The 20,634-nt window shown below is 42.7% G+C and overlaps 1 pseudogene; it reads left to right on the plus strand.

The window, feature by feature from the left end:
- The first annotated feature begins 15,456 nt into the window (after nt 1-15,456).
- LOC129403288 (craniofacial development protein 2-like) lies at nt 15,457-19,050 on the plus strand (annotated as a pseudogene).
- Nucleotides 19,051-20,634: the final 1,584 nt, after the last annotated feature.

A 20,634-nucleotide genomic window follows, 5' to 3' on the forward strand; every position in this document is an offset into this window, starting at 1 on the left:
TCCCTGCCGTTTTTGAAGGGTCAGATCGATCGATCAACTGTAAATGTGTGCACGTGTAGTGGTGTTTTTTAGTCAGTTCATTGTCTGTCTGTCTGTCTGACTGTCTGTCTGTCTGTCTGTCTGTCTGTCTGTGGAACACTCGAGTGTTAGAGCTAGTTCGAAGTCATTAATTCTTAGAACTGAGCAAACAAAATCAAGGGAGTCAGAGTGATATGTAGTCCAGCAATTTAAAAGATTTAGGTATCTTTGGAACTTGTTAGATCAGGTTTAAAGAAAGATTTCTAATCAGAATGTGGCGACCACGAAGGGATTGAAATTCTCAATCTAGATTTCTTATTGGAAGAACATTAATGTTTATTAACAGTTGTAACTCTTCTGAAATTCGTAGTCTGTACTATCTAGGAAGAGCTGAGGAAGTAGCTCCTAAAACTAGCCTAAAACTAAAGTGAAATAACAATTCAGAGGATGCAAGGCTTTATCTTACAAGCCTCAGCTAATTTTAATGAAGAATTTAGCTGTTTTTAAAGCAACAGAGGTATAGAAACCACCAAAATAGACAAAGTTTTCTTATGTTTCCATAAACATTGATGGTCTGAGTGTTTTTTTTTTTCTGTGCTAAAATCAAAGGTTGGTTTAAAAAAAAAAATAAAGGGGGGGGGTGGAGGCTCTCTCTCTGTATTTGAAAGGATGTCTGTATGGTGGACTTGTTTAAAGTTAGAAAGCTCATGGTTTGAACTAACTAAGGTACGAGAACTATTGAACTTAAGTCAAAGAAGGTTTTACTGTGTTTCACAAAAATTGATGGTCCAGAGGTCTTATGCTAGAATACCAATGTATATATTTGTATCTGCACTGGATTAGAATTATTTGACCTAGAGAATCTTGTGAGTTGAAATAACTGATATATGAAAACAGGCTCAAAGAGTAATGCTTAGGTTTAAAATATTATTTTCTAGAGTTGCAATATTGGTTGAAAAACTTATCGTACCTGTGTTTTATTAGATCTCTGAGATTTCCGGTAACAAAACTTTTTAGAGCTACTTAGCTCAGGGTAATGAAGGGTTAATCTTAGATGTCAGTTTGAGAGATTTTTTTTTAAGATTTTCCCTGGGTCTACCCATCCCCCTGCTTTTCCAGCTCAGCAGGCTCTGCCTCAGTCGGACTGGATATGCAGACCCTCCCTCAACAATGAATTCTAATTACAGGTTTGCCCAGCAAATAAGACTTGCTAATAGGGTTTCTTAACTCTTCCAGGTGTCTGGTTCTTGCAATTTTGTGAATGAGAAAGGGTCTGGGAAAACAATTGATTCTTATATTTGCATTAAAATCTGACAAACACACAAAAAAGAAATAGTGTGAAACCCCTTGTAGGAGGAAAAGTCTATGCTTATATTTTAACAGATAACACCTACTAATGTACTCTGGGTCCTGCTATGGCTTGGCCTCATCTGGAGTAAGCTTCATTTTCCTGATAAAGACCCCAAACCACCTCAAACAGACCTCAGCTGGAAGTCACAAGGAAATCTGAGGAAGAAAGGACAGGCCGAATTGGCCTGAGGACTTAGTCTGGGTTTTACGGTACCAACCTTATCCTGAACCTAGAGAACTTTGTATGCAAATGTGAGATCCTTAATGTTTTATGGTAATCTATGAGTGTTTTAATCTTTATATTTGTGTTTTCCTAGAAATCAGAATTCTAGGATGTCTCCTGGTTAATTTCTAATGTGAACTGAACCTTTGCCCAATGAATATGTTTTAAGAACTTTAGGTGTGAGCATCTTTAAAGTTTTTTTTTTTTTGAATATCTATAGAATTGACCTAATGCTTTTGAAATAGCACTGCAAGTAATTTTGTCATGTTAAATGAGATGATTGGTAACTAGTGTCCAAATTTGGGAGATTAGGTTGTACTAAGTTCAGTAAAATGAATATCTATAGAACTAACCTAATGCTTTTGAAATGGTACTGCAGAGTAGTTTTGTCATGTTAAATGAAATGATTGGTAACTATTGTCTAAATTGGGAGATTATGTTGTACTAAGTTCAGTAAAATAAAAGTTTAAACTTATGGGATGACTATAAGGAATATAGATGTATGTCTTAAGTCAGAAAGATAATGGATGCAGATATCATCAGTTGAAAAAAGGCAAGGAATCCTGTTAAAGTGAAGTTGATTTTGAAATGAGTTGAAGGAAAGTTACAGGACAGAATGAATATAGAGGAATGTGTAGAAGGTTTGAAGTTGTGTTTGAAGGAAAGAAATTGATCACTGTTTTAAGAAACTCTTTAAATCTCATGCGGAATTGTTCTAGTACTCCCAGTACAGTGCTCTTATTAATGGGAAGTCAAGGTTTTCAACATGGAATTGAATGGGTTAAACATGATGTAAATTGTACACTTTTCCTCTACAGATTTTAGCTTCTTTGACTAGGACCCACAACAAATGGGTGTGTTGCATCTCACTGTGAGTAAAGTGAAATGTTTGCTTTTCTCTTCTTTTGTACCTTCAGTATGTTTTTGATGCTTCATGGCACTATGTTGGTTTGCATAAATCCAGATAAAAGTCTTTCCTCTCTGTAATAGGGTCTACCCCTCATGCAGACAGGAAAATCAGTTATGAGACCCCAAAGCCCTCTTTCAGGGAAAGAGTCAAGGGATTGGTCTAAATGACAGGAGCAGGTATTTAACAGGTACTGTTTCAAGTACCCTACAAACCTCAGGGAGACCCTAGAGGCCAGTTGGCTTAAGGAAAGAATGGAAATCATCACTGCTATGGAAAATGAGAAATCCGGAAATCTATGTGACTGACATGGCCTGGCCTACTCTCAGCATCAAGAAAAACCCTGGAAACTAGGATCTCTCCCAGCCCTGAAGAAGGGAGGGGAGGGACTCCTTTCTGCCAGGATGCCTCTATGGCAAATGAGGCTCAAGGTCACCTCCAGTTCAACCTGAAGACCTGAAGCCATCCAGTTCATCGTGGGACATTTATGGCCAGGCCTGGGTAACTCTGACGTGCCACATAAGATTAATGCCGTTATTGGTATGCCTCCTGTCTTTAGCCAACCCCCAGGACTTCTCAGTAAATAATGGGGTACCCCAAATGGAGAGTTCTCCAATCTTGCTGTGTTTATGCAAAATAACAAGTCAGATTTGTTAAGCCGTCAGGCAAATTTTAAAATGAAGGTGAAGAGAAAACCATGTTTCTGTAACTTGCTTTTTAAAGAATTAGATTCAAATTCTATAGAGTGATCTAGTAAATGTATTCTAATCTTGATCTATAAGGTATCCCTTTTGAGTAATTCAGGTACAATGTGTTTTGCTGACTGTAAAGTAAGCAGTCTAGTCTGTGAGACTCAATGTTGAAGATGCTGTCACTAGTCTGACCAGGGTATTGGAAGCCAGAGCTTTAGTGGGGGGAACCTCAGCTCAAAGTGCAGAATTAATGCTTTCCCCCAACCTGTCAATTGGCTACAGTGCCAAGTGTGGACATCTAAATTGGTTCTAAGTATTCACTTTTAGTTCTATGAACACAGTCATTTGGAGAGAACTAGAATTTTAACAGCTCTTAATTCTCGTTCCATCATGGGATTAATACCCCATCCAGAGAATACTCATCTAAAATACTCTGCAAAAGAGGAACAATAGGCATTGGAACAAGGTTTTCAAAAGGAAATTGATAAAGGGTTACACTAAGCTTCCAACACAAGTGAAAGCCATCTTTCATGGGAAGGAACTCAGAACTGTGCTTTCTGTTTCATTAATGAATTGTGGGCCTCCTTTCCAAACACTTGTAACTTCAAGGAACTTGCTGAGGAAAGGATTGGCAGATTGACATGCAAATGATCAAACGCTCATATTCAAGATACAAATATCTACTGGTTCCAATTGATAGCTTTAGTGGATGGATAGCTTTTCCAGTCTGAGAAGTAGCTTGGTGTTTCTATGCCACTAGAAAAATCTGGACATAAGAAGTCATTTTCTATCAACCATGGGTGAAGCAGTTATTCCTTTTTCATTGTATTTATAATAGAAATGGGTATGGCATTACGTTGCTTTGATTTCTGTTGCTTTAACTCTTATGTTTTCTAAGACAGCAAACTATTTTGTCCTTACTAGGTCAGAAAGGACCTTCCACATCTCCAGGGTCTAATCATTTCAAAGTGCCATCCCTCAGTCTAATTGATCTGATCTTTTCTTTCAGATAACTTCAGGATCCCAACCAGTTCATTGCCTGGGGCCCACTAAAACTAAGGTAGCATGAGGTTTCACCCCTTGTACAGGCAGGGTCTGCTCCCCTCTGTCAGCATGAAGCAGCTTCAGAAGATGGATCACCGACCATTTTCCCCTTAAAGATTTAAGGTGGTGAAATCTCTAGGGGGGAATATGATGTAGGCAGGTAGATAGGAAAAGGCCCTTGGCAATGAAAATTGAGATTTAACAGAGTCTCTGGGAAGGAGGCTCTTAAGATGTGCAGATTCAAGAAAACAAAAGACCCGGAATCTCTTTTGGTCCTTGGGCATTCCAACGCCTAACTCAGTTTATTAAAGATCAGGTGAATGCCTTGACCTCACGCAAGGTGGAAGTGTACTATCACAGCCTGGTGCAAGCCTACCCAGGGGAAGACTCTGTATGATACTTGTACAATATTCTGTTCTGCACCTCCGTATAATACCGTGCCTTGTTTTTGATTGCGTATAATACCGTGCCTTGTTTTTGATTGAATCTTAGCAGAGTGTAAGCTGGTGTAGGTGATGATGCTTAGTCTCTTTAGATCGTTTAGTCCCAATGGTTGCTCAGCCTAGGTGGTCTGTCCCCCCGCCGGAGGCATCGCCGCTTTAAATCAAGCTGCTCCGTGTTTTTTTTTTTTTTTTTTTTTTTTTTTTTTTTTTTATGCTGAGTGTAGCCCCTGCACACTCGGGATCTGTGGATCCATTGCACGAGTTTGGGTGCACCGGCAATGGTCTCAGGGAAGGGTGTCAGACTAGATGGTACTGCACTGGGTCTCTCTCCTCCCTGACCCAGGGCGACGAGCCGCTTGCATAGGGCCGCCGTCGAAACTTTGCCCTGCCTGGAAAAGCGGACGGCGGGACAGGAGGAGCCTCATCGGATCCTGAAGAGGGACCCGTTGAGGCCACCTCAGTCCCTGGTATTTTTACAGGCAGTGGTGTCCGTCGCCCCCTTTCTCGCAGAGACCGGCTCCTTAGTAAAGAGATAAGGGGGAGTTGTAGGGAGCCAGAGCACATGGAGCAAAGATGGCGCCGACATCCGGCTGCCCTAGGTGATAAACGACCTCCAGAGCGCGGGCCCCGGCATCGCCCCTCATGGGGTGATTGGAGGACAGCCAACTGGTGAGCAACACGTCAGAAGTGAGGGGTCTTCTCTATAAAAAGGGTATCGCTCTGAGGGTCGGGGCCTTCCTCCCCCCATTGGTGTAAGTGTGGAGATCTCCAATAAACTTGCTGCAGAAGGACCCTCAACCGGTGTCGTCTCTCTTTGCTGACGAAGGGAAACTGTGACAACGCGATTTACATTATTTGTTGTGGAGAATGGGCACTGGTGAAGGGATGGGTTCTCGAATTTTGTATGAGGGAAACATGACCACAAAAATGTATAAATCTGTAACTGTACCCTCACGCTGACTTTAAAGACACAAATGAATTTGAGAAAATATTTGTACACAATATAGCAAATAAAGTGCTTATGTCTGATATCTATATCTATAAAGTATATAGATAAAGTTCAATAACAAAGCAATCCAACAACCTATTACAGAAATGGGGAGAGGAAATGTACAGACACTTCCTCAAAGAAGACATATAGATGGAATGCATTCAAGAGCTTCGAAGAGGTGGTTAAGAGAACGAAGAACCTCTGACTCCAGGCACATCTTTTCAGTTCCACCATTCTTCCTGCACTAACATATGCCTCAGAAACCTGGGCCCTACACAAACAGGATGAGAATGCTATTAGGGTATCCCAAAGAGGAATCGAAAGAGCTATGCTGGGAATATCATGTCTCACTCAAGTGAGAGAAGGAATCCGGAGTTCTGACCTCCGTCGACGGTCAAAAATCAGGGATGCTGTCTCGTTTGCCAAGCCATCAAAAATCAGATGAGCCGGTCATGTAATGCAATTCAGAGACGACCGCTGGACTAGAGCTGTTACTGACTGGATTCCATGGGAGGTCAGAAGACCGCGTGGCCGCCCACCAACTAGATGGTCAGATTTCTCCATCAAATCCCTGAATGAACAATTTGAGGCTCTTCCTATTCCTGGAGCATGCAGATATCATTGGGCTGCACTAGCTCAAAACAGAGACAAATGGAGACGTTACTGGTGGCCGCTCGAGCAAATCAAAGATCAACGGGACTACAAGTGATAAAAGTGATACAAGTCTTTATTATAACTTGATTTTCTTCTACTGTACAAAAGCTTTTTAATTGGATGCAGTCACATTTGTTTATTTTTGTTTTTGCTGCCTTTGATCATCTCACTGAACACACCTCTAAGATTGATTTGCTGGTATTCTGCTCTAGTTTTCTTCTATGTATTTTATAGATTTTGATCTAATCAAATACCTTTAATCCACTAAGAGTTCACTTAAAATTTTATTTATTCATTGCACAAGGTGTAGGGGGTCTGCCAGGTTCGATTCCCGTGTCCCTCTCGTAGAGCCTGGCAAGCTACCAAGAGTATCCCACCCCACGGCAGGGCCTGGCAAGTTCACCGTGGTGTATTCGATATGCCAAAAACAGTAACAACATGTCTCACAATGGAAACGTTACTGGTGCCCGCTTGAGCAAATCGATGAACAATGGGAGGACAATGCTGTAATGTTTTTATGAGAACACCATGCCTTAAAAATTGCTTATAATACAGTTGTTTCAGTATACAATGTTCCATCACCAATCCCACCACCTGTGTGACTTTCCCTCCACCAATGTTCTCAGTTTTTCTCTCACACCCCACCCCCAGTTTGCCCTTGTAGCGGACACAGAGGAAATTTATTTCATATTGCTTGATAGAATGAAACTTCAAGAGATGGCAAATGGAATTAATCAATGATAAATCATTAAAATTTAATTGTAATGATTGATTGTTATGTGGCTTTGTTTTACTTGGGGCCACACCCAGAAGTGCTTACTTCTGGCTCTGGGCTTAGGAGCCAATGTTGGTGGAATAGGGGGACCATATGGTGTGCTAGAGATGGAACCTGGTCCTCTGTGCTCAAGGCAAGTTTCTTACCCACTGTACTGTCTCTCTGGCTGCTATATGATTTTTAACCTATGTAAACACCAAGAGGGCTGGAGCAATAACACAGAAGTTAGGGTATTTACCTTGTATGCAGCTGACCCGGGTTTGATTCCTCCACCCCTCTCGGAGAGCCCAACAAGCTACCAAGAGTATCTTGCCCGCAAGGCAGAGCCTGGAAAGCTCTGCGTGGCATATTCGATATGCCAAAAACAGTAACAAGTCTCACAATGGAGATGTTACTGCTGTCCAAGCAAATCGATGAGCAACAGGACAGTAAACAAAGAAATGATATAAAATATTTGCATTAAATTTTATTTTGTACTTGGGTCTCATTGTGGTAATATTAATGTCTTCCTGTCCTTAATAGAACTTTTAAAACATTCTTTTAAAATTTATTTTGGCATTTATATGGAATAGGTAAAGCCTACAAAGGTAAAATTTAAGAGGAGTGAACAGAATTCAGAAAATTTAAAGTGAAAAAAAAAAGGCAAACCACAAAAAGCTGTAGTAAATAAAAATTATGATGCTTGAGAGTTAAATGTTCTAATGATGTGATTGCTAGAGGGAAAAACCAAATTCAGGTTTGGGATCTGGGACCAAAAAGGATAGCACAGTAGGTAGGGCATTTGCCTTGCACGCAGCCGAACTGGGTTCGATTCCTCTGCCCCACTTGGAGAGCCCAGCAAGCTACTTAGATTATCCTTCCTGCAGAGCAGAGCCTGGCAAGCTACCTTTGGCATATTTGATATGCCAAAAACAGTAACAACAAGTCTCACAATGGAGACGTTACTGGTGTCCGCTCGAGCAAATCGATGAGCAATGGGATGACAGTGACAGTGACAGCTCATTTGCTCTTCCCACACATTCCCAAGACAATTTTTATATCATAGTTTAGAGCTTCAAATTCTGAGTGTTCACCAAGACGATATCTTTTAAAAGATGTATGGAAATGAGCTTTTTCTATTTAATAATTTCTTTTCACAATTAGTAGAAGATGTCAGAACACCTGATTTTATTTTTCCAACATTTACTGAATATCTACTTGTACCAGCCATATGATGAGGTTTGGTGATAGTCCTGCCATCAGGGACACCCACAGTAAGTGCAGAATAGCCCACAAATTGTTAAGTTGAAAGAAATTATACTGGATTAAAGCCTACTCTTGACCTTTGTAACCTTGCTTTGTTTTGCTTCTGTAACCATGCTTGCGCAACTGAACTGTATATAACTAACAAAGCACTATGCCTGGGTCCTGTCACATACATCCTGTCACATACATCCTGTCACTCACATCCTGACATCTGCCTGTCAGTTGGATTGGAATTCACGTACGTGCCTAACAAAGGAGTTGTTGAAAACAAGGAGCCCAGATAGTGACTCCATTCCCATGGCCCAGCAGATAGTGACCCTGGCCCAGTAGATAATGACTCCGGCCCAGCAGATGGTGACTCCGGCCCGGCAGATAGCAACTCTGGTCCCATGGCTCTACAGATAGTAACTCCTGAGGCAGGGCAAGGAGAATGAAAGAATGTCTTCAGGCACCCGAATTCCAAGATAGTGGCTCCGGAAGAGGCTACGTGACAAACGTGACTGACCCAGAGGACTCAAGCCCTATAAAAAGGCTGCCCTAGCTAGCACAAACCGCTGCTTCTACTAGAGGTGCAGCCCCAGCATGTTGGTTTGAATAAACTTTTGTCTTGCAAGACTGGCCCGTCTCTGCTTCTTGCGGCCCGGACCCAACAAAATCTACCAAACCAAAATTGTGTTTTATTTTGAGTTGTGAAAAATTCTCTGAGACACACAGAAAGGGAGTTTATTTCTTTGGAATTGTAATCAAAGTAACTGTCATCAGTCTGTGCTTTGAAATCTAAGAAAGAGAGAAAAAGAAAGAAAACTATTTTGGGAAGAGTTTCAAAATGTCAAGTGACACAGAGGAATAAAACTATCATTGGCTGGTCACTTCTGTGCCCAATTTGCTCCCTCCAGCAGGTCAGTGAAATGGACGCAGGGTGCCATCTCACCCGCGCCTGCACCCACCATCTTTTCTCCGGACCCTGAGTTCCCACCTTGCCTGAGTGCTGCCCATCCACCCCTTCACCACCCTCCAGTGCCGCCCACCCCGTTTGCTCCCTCCAGCAGGTCAGTGAAATGGACGCAGGGTGCCATCTCACCCGCGCCTGCACCCACCATCTTTTCTCCGGACCCTGAGCTCCCACCTTGCCTGAGTGCTGCCCATCCACCCCTTCACCACCCTCCAGTGCCGCCCACCCCGTTTGCTCCCTCCAGCAGGTCAGTGAATCAAACCCGGGCTGCCATTTCCCACATGCCTACACCTGCCATCTTCCCTTCAGACCCTGAGCAACCAGCCTGCCTGAGCACCATCTATCCAACCCTTCACCACCCTTCATTCCTTCCCCCAATCCCCAATACACCCCACCCACATCACAATAGTGGGCGTGGCCTCAACAGAAGTGGGTGCGGCCTGTTTAGAGCCGAGCCGGTGGCCACAGTTATTTTCCTCATACCAAGCAATCTGTTTTTACATCTCAGTCTTCATCACCTATGTCCCTGAGTAACATCCTAGCTATCCCCAAAACAGTTCGCCAATAGACTGCTAGTCTATTCCAATTTCTCCAAAGTACCAATGAACATATGATATCTTATATCAATGATATGTGATATCTTATAGCCTACTTCTCCCTCTGGGAGAACCTGGCAAATTACTGGGAGTTTCCTGCCCACATGGGAGAGCCTCGAAAGGTCCTCATGTTGTATTCATATGCCCAAACCAGTAACAAGCTGGGTCTCATTCCCCTGACCCTCTCAGAGCCTCCAGTATGGCATCATTGGAAGGACGAGTAGAGAGAGGCTTCTAAAATCTCAGGGCTTGGATGAATGGAGATGTTACTGAGACAGCTCAAGAGATTTGACGATCAACGGGATGATGATGATGATGATGATGATGACCAATGAATATAAGCAGCTGTACAAGCCCAATGTAAAAGAGCACAATCTCCAAAAGCATCACTTAAGGCCTCACTTAAAGAATCGAGGAACATCTGAGAAGGATATGTTCTTCCTTCACAAGAAGGTGACCACCATTGACCAAGCCTATCCAGAATATTTTATCACAACAAGAAGAAATAGGGATAATGATCTTGAAGGTCACTCCTCCATACCACCACAACAACATGAAGAAATGCTCAAGTCCCCGCCACAAGACGAGGATGAGGAACGGAGTCCAGAAGCTTCAATAGGTATTTCCCACAAACCTGAGCTTTCTGATAAAGAATTCAGAGATGAAATTCTGAAGATATTCAATGAACTCAATGTAAAGATTAACCAGGTATCCATTAGATTAAAGGAGGACCTGACAGAAGCAATGAAATGGACAGCCCAGAAAATACAGGATGAAATGAAAGCAGAAATAAAAAGCTACAAAAAGAAATGTCACAAAAAATGGATTCGGTAGATGAATTAAAAAACTCAGTGGGTGCCCTCAACAATAGAATGGCTACAGCAGAAGACAGAATCAGTGAGCTGGAAGATGAGCTGCAGGAAGCCTACAGGCAAAAACAAACAATGGGGAGAGACTTCAAAGTGTCTCTAGGAAGAATCAGAGTCCTAGGGGATGATTTCAAGAGGAACAATATTAATATCATCAAAGTACCAGAAGGACAGGGAAGCAACCCCAATAAAAAATCCACAGTCAAAGAAATCATTGCTGAAAAGTTCCCAGAGCTGGAGAATGCAGACATCCAGATTCAAGGAGCCCGAAGAGTGCCAATTAAAAGAGACCCTAACAGAAAAACTACAAGACATACCATAGAATGATGGACTAAATGGATAGAGACACAATATTGCAAGCAGCAAAGTCTATGAAGGAAATAACATAAAAAGGAGCAACCCTTAATATGTTATTGGAGGCCTATTGGAGAAAACCCTCCAAACACGAAGGCAGTGGTGGGATATAGTGAAAACACTCAATGAAATGAACCCTTCACCAAGAATACTTTATCTGGCTAAACTCTCAATCAAACTCGAAGGAACAATACACTATTTTGTGGATAACAACAGCTTAGGAACTTCATAGACTCAAAACCAAACCCAAAAATAAGGACTAAGGAGGCTATTGTAAGACAAGAAAAACCTATACAACCAGAACAAACCCTTACAGAAAGATGGCACAAACCCCATAACAATAATCTCTCTCAATGTCAACGGTCTAAATTCACCAACTAAGAGACACAGTGGCAAAATGGATTCAGAGACTGAACCCAACATTCTTCTGCCTACAAGAAACACATCTGAACAGCCAAAACAAACACAGACTCAAAGTCAAAGGATGGAAAACAATCCTGCGAGCAAAACAACTCCCACAAAAAAGCTGGGGTGGCTTTACTTGTATCAGAAAACAAAGATTTCAGGTTGGAAAAGATTAGAAGGAACAGTGAAGGCCATTTTTTTATTAATCAGGGGATATTTACAACAGGAAGAAATCACACTCCTAATGAGGGACCAGCTAAATATCTACAAAAACTGCTATCAGACCTTAAGAAGGACATTGCAAACAACGCAATAGTAGTTGGAGACTTCAACACTTCCCTATCACCTCTGGATAGATCAAGAAGTTTAAAACTCTTGGGACTGGAGAGATAGCACAGCGGGTAGGGCGTTTGCCTTGCACGCGGCCGACCCGGGTTCAAATTCCAGCATCCCATATGGTCCCCTGAGCACAGCCAGGGGTAATTCCTGAGTGCAAAAGCCAGGAGTAACCCCTGTGCATCGCCAGGTGTGACCCAAAAAGCAAAAAAAAAAAGAGAAAAAAAGAAGTTTAAAACTCAGCAAGGAAATATTGGCTTTGAAGGAAGTATTAGAAGAGATGAAAAATAGATCTATACAGGACTTTATATCCCCCAAAAAAAGGATACACATTCTTTTCCAGTGCACATGGAACATTTTCCAGAATAGACCATGTGCTGGGCCTCACAACACACCTCAACAGAATCAGTAAGATAGACATTGTACCAGCGATCTTTTCAGACCATGATGCACTGAAGATAGAAGTTAATCATGTAAAGAAGCAGAAAACCAAATCAAACACCTGAAAATTAAACAACTCAATGTTGAACAATGCGTGGGTAAGGAAGGAAATCAAGGAAAACTTCAAAAGGTACCTGGAAAAAAATGAGAAGGCAAACACGAGCTACGAGAACCTATGGGATGCAGCTAAAGCCGAGTTAAGGGGAAAATTTATAGACCTTCCAGCATTTCTAAGGAAGGAAGAAAGGGTCCACGTAAATAAATTGACTTCACAGCTCAAGATTTTAGAAAAGGACCATCAAAAGGAGTCCAAACCAGACAGAAGGAAAGAGATAATTAAACTTAGAGAAGAAATCAGACATGGAAACCCAAAACACAATCCAAAAGATCAATGAAACCAAGAGCTGGTTCTTTGAGAAAATAAACAAGATTGATAAACCACTAGCAAGACTCACAAAGAAAGAGAGAGAGAGAACCCTAATAAACCGAAGCAGAAATGAAAAGGGAGATATCACAACAGAAACCAAAGAAAATAAAAAGATCATCAGAGACTACTTTGGAAATCTGAATTAAGAAGACATGGAGTACATGCATAGTTCTATTAATATCAAGGAAATTGAAACTGTAATCAAAAGTCTTCCCAAAACAAAACACCCAGGTACAGATGGACTCACTAGCAAATTCTTCCAAACAATTAAAGAGGGCCTATTGCCAGTTCCTCTCAAGCTTTTCAGGAAATTTAAGAATCAAAAACCCTCCCAAACAGTTTCTATGAGGCTCATGTCTCCCTAATCACTCACTCGTTCAACTGTCGTCCTGTTGATCTCCGATTTGCTCAAGCAGGCACCAGTAACGTCGCCATTTGTCCCTGTCACGTGCTAGTGCAGCTCAATGATATCTGCTTGCTCCAGGAACAGAAAAAGCCTCAAATCATTCAGGGATGTGACAAAGAAATCTGACCATCTAGTTGGTAGGCGGCCACGCGGTCTTCTGACCTCCCGTGGAATCCAATTGGTAACAGCTCTAGTCCAGCAGTCGTCTCTGAATCGCATTACATGATTGGCCCATCTAATTTTGATGTTTAGACAAATGAGACAGTGTCCCTGATTTTTTTATTAATTTATTCTTTTATTGAATCACCATGTGGAAAGTTACAAAGTTTTCAGATTTAAGTTTCAGTTATACAATGCTCGAACACCCATCCCTTCACCAGTGCACATATTCCACCACCAAAAATCACAGTATACCTCCCCACCCCAACACCTCCCCAGCCTCTCCAGCCCCCCACCCCACTGTCCCTGATTCTTGACCGTCGACGGAGGTCAGAACTCCGGATTCCTTCTCTCATTCGTGTGAGATGTGATACTCCTAGCACAGCCCTTTCGATTCCTCTTTGGGATACCGAAATAGCGTTCTCATCCTGTTTGCATAGGGCCCACGTCTCCGAGGTGTATGTTAGTGCAGGAAGAATGGTGGAAACAAAAACCTGTGCTTGGAGTTGGAGGTTCTTCGTCCTCTTCAACCTTATTTGATGCTCTTGAAGGCATTCCATGCTGCTCTCTTCCTCCTGCGCAGTTCTGTGCCAAGTCGTTCCTCATGTTGAGTTCTCTAACCAAGGTACACAAAGCTGCTGCATTCAGAGATGTTTGTTCCATTGAGAGCAAGTTCGTTTTTCATGAGCATTGTCTTGTTGAAATTCAGCTGCAACCTGACCTTTCCACACTCGTGGTAGAAGTTGGCCAGCATTTGTGTCGCTTGGCTAAGGTTTGGTGTTATGAGAACGATGTCATCAGCGAAGCAGAGGTGGTGTAATTGCTGATCGTCTATCTTCACTCCCATTCCTTCCCATTACAGTCATCCTACGATGTTCTCAAGGGCGGCACTGAAGAGTTTCTGTGAAATGGTATCACCGTGCTGCACCCCTCTTTTTACATCAATGATCACTTAACCTTGTAGAATGGTGAGATCCTGGTGATGAATCCACAATACAGCTCTCGGAGGATTTTGATATACTGAGTTTGAACGCCGTGTTTGGCTAGGGCTTCTATGACGGCTTCAATATCAACAGAATCAAAGGCTTTCTTTAAGTCGATGAAGATTAGATGAGCGACATCTTAAACTCTTGTGAAACTTCAATGAGTTTGATCACTGTGTGGATATGGTCTATCGTGCTGAATCCCCTTCAGAACCCAGCTTGCTCACATGGTTGTCCTGCGTCTAGTGTTCTGCCTATTCTACTCAGGATGACACAAGTGAACAACTTGTAGACGACAGACAGCAGGCAGATTGGACAATAGTTGCCAATGTCGTGGATGTCTGCCTTGTTGTACAACAGAACGGTCCTACTGGTTTTCCACTGAGATGAAACTTTGCATTCAGCCAGTGTATTGATGAGTATTGGGGGCAGATTCTTCAGGTGTTCAGGTCTGACCTTGTCTGGACCAGGTGCTGTACGCGTCTTTACAAATGAAATGGCATGTTGGATTTTGGAAGGGAAAACATTGGGAAGGATATTTCCGTCATGCGGAATTTGGTATGTGGGCAGGTGGACATAGTTCAAAGAGATCAGAGTAGAAGTCGTGAATAATCCACAAAACCAGCAAAGAAGAATTTTTTGACCTCGAACTCTAGGTTCAAAGAGACCCGGAAACAAGATCCTCTGTCTGCCTCCTCCAATCTCCAGCATCTTGGGAGGGGGTCAAACACAGACCCCCCACCCTACCCAAGCCAGATAAATATCTCACTGGCCGACCCCTACTAAATCCACTACCCAGCCACTGCCACGCTCCAGGCTGCTCTCCGGACTGCGCGGCTGCGAACTTATAAGATACTTATTACCCATTATTCCCGCACCATATATGATGAGGTTCAAATATGGAGTGAACCATGATAACACCTCTAAGGGTGATTGGAGGCTTCCCCAAAAGCCTCCACCCTTCTCGGAGAGCCTGGCAAGCTACCAACAGTATCCCGCATACATGGAAGAGCTTAGCAAGCTACCCATGGCATATTCGATATGCCAACAACAGTAACAACAATCAGCCTCATTCATCTGACACCAAAAGAGCCACCAATACTGCAGTGTTAAGAAAGATGAGGAAGAAGAGGCAAAAAAAAAATCTTAGGGATGAACTAGACTGCCAAAACAAAGAAAGACTAAAATGATTGTCTGCACTTTAAATGCACGTATGCTGGCATCAGAAGCATCCATCGAGAATCTGATGGTGCATGCGCAGAAGATCAAGTAAGACATCATTGGTCTGACTGAGATGAGAAGGCATCAATCACATCATGCCATTTTCGACACTGGAGAAGAATTGTTCCTCGGAACATGTGATAACAGAGGTGTCAGTGGTGTCAGTGTCCTTGTCAACACCAACTTGGCCATGAGCATTCATACATTCGAATGTCTAATAACCCGAATTGGACGATTACTCTTGAATAGATGTGGCTCACTGCCTGCAGTTTCTATCTTCATTGTCTAAGCACCAACATCCAACTAAGATGAAGAAGAAATTGATAGGTTCTACATGGAACTGGAGAAGTTCTATAAAAAAGACCACACCTTCTACAAGATCATTGTTGGTGATTTTATTGCCAAGATAGATCCAAGAAGGTCGCCCGAAGAACTCCACATTGGGACACATGGCCTAGAATGGAACGATAAGGGTGAGAGACTGTCTGAATTCATCATGTCAACCAAGATAATCCATGGTAACTCACAGTTCCAGAAGGCAAAATCTAAACGCTGGACATGGGAGTCTCCCGGTGGACAGTTCCACAATGAAATTGACCACACCATATTCAATCGAAGGTTTTGTCTGACTGATGTCACTGTTGACCCAAAATACCAAACAGGATCAGACCACTGTCTCCTTCGTGCAAAATTCTATTTCACAGAGTTGGGAGAAAGGTCTTCAAAATTAAGTCTAAGAAGGCAACTCCCAAAATGACCACTAACTGGGAGCTTTTTAGCACTATTGCAGCAATGTGGAAAGATGCCGTCATTGACAACATTGGCGAGGAATATGAACAACTGGTTCAACACCTCTATGACTGTGCGAAGAATGCCAAGAGTGAGAAAGCCACAAACAGATGCCTGTCCTCTGAAACTCTCGAGCTCATTTGTCAACGTGGTTTGGCATGAGCTTCAGGCAACCACAAGCTTTTTTCAGCCCCTCTTTGCTCATCTTTCTTAACGCTGCCATATTGGGGGCTCTTTCGGTGACAGGTGAATGAGGCCAATTGTTGTTACTGTTGTTGGCATATTGAATAGGCGACGGGTAGCCTGCTAGGCTCTGCTGTGTGGACAAGACACTCTCGGTAGTTTGCCGGGCTCTCCAAGAGGGACAGAGGATTTTAGGGCAGCCTCCAATTGCCCTTAGAGGTGTTACCATGGTTCAAACAAAATTTGAACCCTATCAAATATGGTGTGGGAATAATAGGTATTAAATGTTTTATGGTCTGGAGAGCAACCTTCAGGGTGGTGGTGGCTGGATAGTGGATGTAGTGAGGGTCGGCCAGTGAGGTATTTATCTAGGGTAGGGTGGGGCGTCTGGGTTGGACCCCTCCCTCAGATGACGGAGATTGGAGGAGGCAGACAGAGGATCTTGTTTCCAGATCTCATTGAACCTAGAGCTAAGGTCGCAAAGTTCTGCTTACCTGGCTTTGTGGGGATTCACTCATGCATGAGGTTTGGCCCAAGTGTCCGGAGAGCAACCTGGAGGGTGGCGGTGGCTGGGTAGTGGAAATCTGACACGCCATTTTGCTGGTAAAGATGCGAATAGCACCTGGTCTGGACAAGGTCAGACCCGAAAACCTGAAGAATCTGCCGCCAGTACTCATCAAAACACTGGCCCGACTCATCACACGCTATCTGTCTGAATGCAAGGTACCATCCCAGTGGAAAACCAGTAGGACTGTTCTGTTGTACAAGAAGGAGGACATCCACAACATCGGTAACTATTGCCCAATCTGCCTGCTGTCCGTTGTCTACAAGTTGTTCACTCATGTCATCCTGAATAGAATAGGCAGAACACTAGATGAAGGACAATCATGTGAGCCAGCCAGGTTCCGAAGGGGATTCAGCACAATAGACCATATCCACACAGTGACCAAACTCATTTAAGTTTCACAAGAGTTCAAGATGTCCTCATCTAATCTTCATCGACTTAAAAAAGGCCTTTGATTCTGTTGATATTGAAGCCGTCATAGAAGCCCTAGCCAAACAGGACGTTCAAACTCAGTATATCAAAATACTCCGAGAGCTATATTGTGGATTCACCACCAGGATCTCACCATTCTACAAGGAAGTGATCATTGATGTAAAGAGAGGGGTGCAGCACGGTGATACCATTTCACCGAAACTCTTCAGTACCGCCCTTGAGAACATCATAGGATGACTGGAATGGGAAGGAATGGGAGTGAAGATAGACGATCAGCAATTACACCACCTCTGCTTCGCTGATGACATCGTTCTCATAACACCAAACATTAGCCAAGCGGCACAAATGCTGACCGACTTCGATCACGAGTGTGGAAACGTCGGATTGCAGCTAAATCTCAACAAGACGATGTTCATGAAAAACGAACTGGTCCCTGAAGCTCCATTTTCTCTCAATGAAACGTACATCTCTGAATGCAGAAGCTATGTGTACCTGGGTCGAGAAATCAATATGATGAACGACTTGGTGCCAGAACTGCGCAGGAGGAAGAGAGCAGCGTGTAACGCCTTCAAGAGCGTCAAAGAGGTGGTTAAGAGAACGAAGAACATCTGACTCCAGGCACATCTTTTCAATTCCACCGTTCTTCCTGCACTAACATATGCCACAGAAACTTGGGCCCTACACAAACAAGATGAGAGTGCTATTAGTGTATCCCAAAGAGGAATTGAAAGAGCTATCCTGGAAGTATCATGTCTCACTCAAGTGAGAGAAGGAATCCGGAGTTCTGACCTCCGTCGACGGTCAAAAATCAGGGATGCTGTCTCGTTTGCCAAGGCATCAAAAATCAGATGGACTGGTCATGTAATATGATTCAGAGACGACCGCAGGACTAGAGCTGTTACCGACTCGATTCCATGGGAGGTCAGAAGACCGCGTATCCACCCACCAACTAGATGGTCAGATTTCTTCGTCAAATCTCTAAATGAAAGATTTGAGGCTCTTCCTGTTCCTGGAGCAAACAGATATCATTGGGCTGCACTAGCACGCGACAGGCACAAATGGAGATATTACTGGTGCCCGCTCGAGCAAATCGAAGATCAACAGGACTACAAGTGATACAAGTGAATAGCTAAAGCAATTCTTGGAAAAAGAAAATGGAAGGAATCAACCTCCCCAACTTCAAACTCTACTACAAAGTGGTAGTAAATAAAACAGTATGGTACTGGAACAAAGGCAGATCCACAGACTATTGGAACAGGGTTGAATATTCTGACACTGCCCCCCACCCAAATATATGATCATTTGATCTTTGATTAGGGAGCAAGAAATGTGAAGTGGAGTAAGGAAAGCATTTTTAACAAAATGTGCTGGCCAAACTGGACAGCTACACGCAAAAAAATAATGGGCTCAGATCTCCACTTATCACGTTGTACAAAAATAAGATCATAATAGATTAAAGGCCTCAACATCACACCAGAATCCCTAAGGTGCTTTGAACACAAGGTCGGTAAAATCCTCCACGACATTGAAGCCAAGGGTATCTTCAAAAATGACATTCCACTGGCCAATCAAGTGAAAACAGATAAATAAATGGAACCATCTTAAACTAAGAAGCTTCTGCACCTCAAAAGAAACAGTGACCATAGTACAAAGACAGTCTACAGAATGGGAAAGGATATTCACCCAATACCCATCTGATAAGGGGTTGATATTAAGGCTATACAAGGCACTGGTTGAACTCCACAAGAAGAAAACTGCCAACCTGATCAAAAAACGAGGTGATGAAATGAAAAGAAATTTTCCCAAGAAGAATAACGAATGGATAAGAGGCACATGAGAAAATCTCTACATTACGAATCATCAGGGAGATATAGATCAAAACAACTATGAGATATCATTTCCCACCACAGAGCCTGGCTCACATCCAAAATAACAAAAGCAACCAGTGTTAGCGCAGATGTGGGGAGAAAGGGACTCTCCTTCACTGCTGGTGGGAATGCCGAATGGTTCACCCCTTTTTGGAAAACAATATGGACGATTCTCAAAAAATTAGAAATTGAGCTCCCATTTGACCCAGCAAGTCACTCCTGGGAATATATCCCAGAGAGGAAAAAATGTACAATAGAAATGACATTTGCATTTGTATGTTCGTTGCAGCACTGTTTACAATAGCCACAATCTGGAAAAAAACCGGAGTGCCCAAAAACAGATGACTGGTTAAAGATAGTTTAGCACATCTACACAATGTAATACTATGCAGCTGTTGGAAAAGATGAAGTCATGAAATTTGCATATAAGTGAATCCAACATGGAAAGTATCATGTTGAGTGAAATGAGTTAGAAAAAAAGAGACAGACATAGAAAGATTGCACTCATGTGTGAAATATAAAGAATCAGAACGGGAGACTAACACCCAAGAGTCGTAGAGATAAGAACCGGGAGGTCTGCCCCACAGCTTGGAAACTGGCCTCACATGCTGGGGGAAAAGACAGTAAAGATAGAGAAGGGAATACCTTGTAGAAAATGTTGGGAAGACCCATTCGGGTTGAAAGCTGCATATTAAAAGTAGACTATAGACCGAACATGATGGCCACTCAATACCTCTATTGCAAACTACAACATCCAATAGGAGAGAGAACAAAAGGGAATGCCCTTCCGCAGAGGCAGGTTGGGGTGGTGGGGGTTAGGGTGCGGGTGGTGGGAGGGATACTGTGAACATTGGTGGAGGAGAATGGGCACTGTTGGAGGGATGTAAAGGAAATGCAAACATGAAAGTTCATAAGTTTGTAACTGTACCTCACGGTGATTCACTAATAAAAACTTAAAAAAAACTATTATTAGCTGGAGAGCTAGTACGGGGCATATGGTGCTTTTCTTGCAGGTGGTTGACCTAGGTTTAATCCCTGCACCCTATATAATGTTTTGAGTCCTGTCAGAGGTGATTCCACAGCACATTCCAGAAGTAAGCTCTGAATATAGCTGTGTGTTCCCTCCCCCTTACACAAATGAACAGAAAAGTACTTGCCAGCGTCCTTCAGGACTTCTTCACATATTACTGAAGTGGGGAGAATAGTGTTCATATTTTAAAATATTCTCCCATTTCAGAATGTGGCATTATTCGCAAAAAAAGATCTTTTATAAAGATAATCAAATTAGTTTTAGGTTTTTACTGTG

This window comes from Sorex araneus, chromosome 1, assembly GCF_027595985.1.
Source record: "Sorex araneus isolate mSorAra2 chromosome 1, mSorAra2.pri, whole genome shotgun sequence".
NCBI classification, from domain to species: domain Eukaryota; kingdom Metazoa; phylum Chordata; class Mammalia; order Eulipotyphla; family Soricidae; genus Sorex; species Sorex araneus.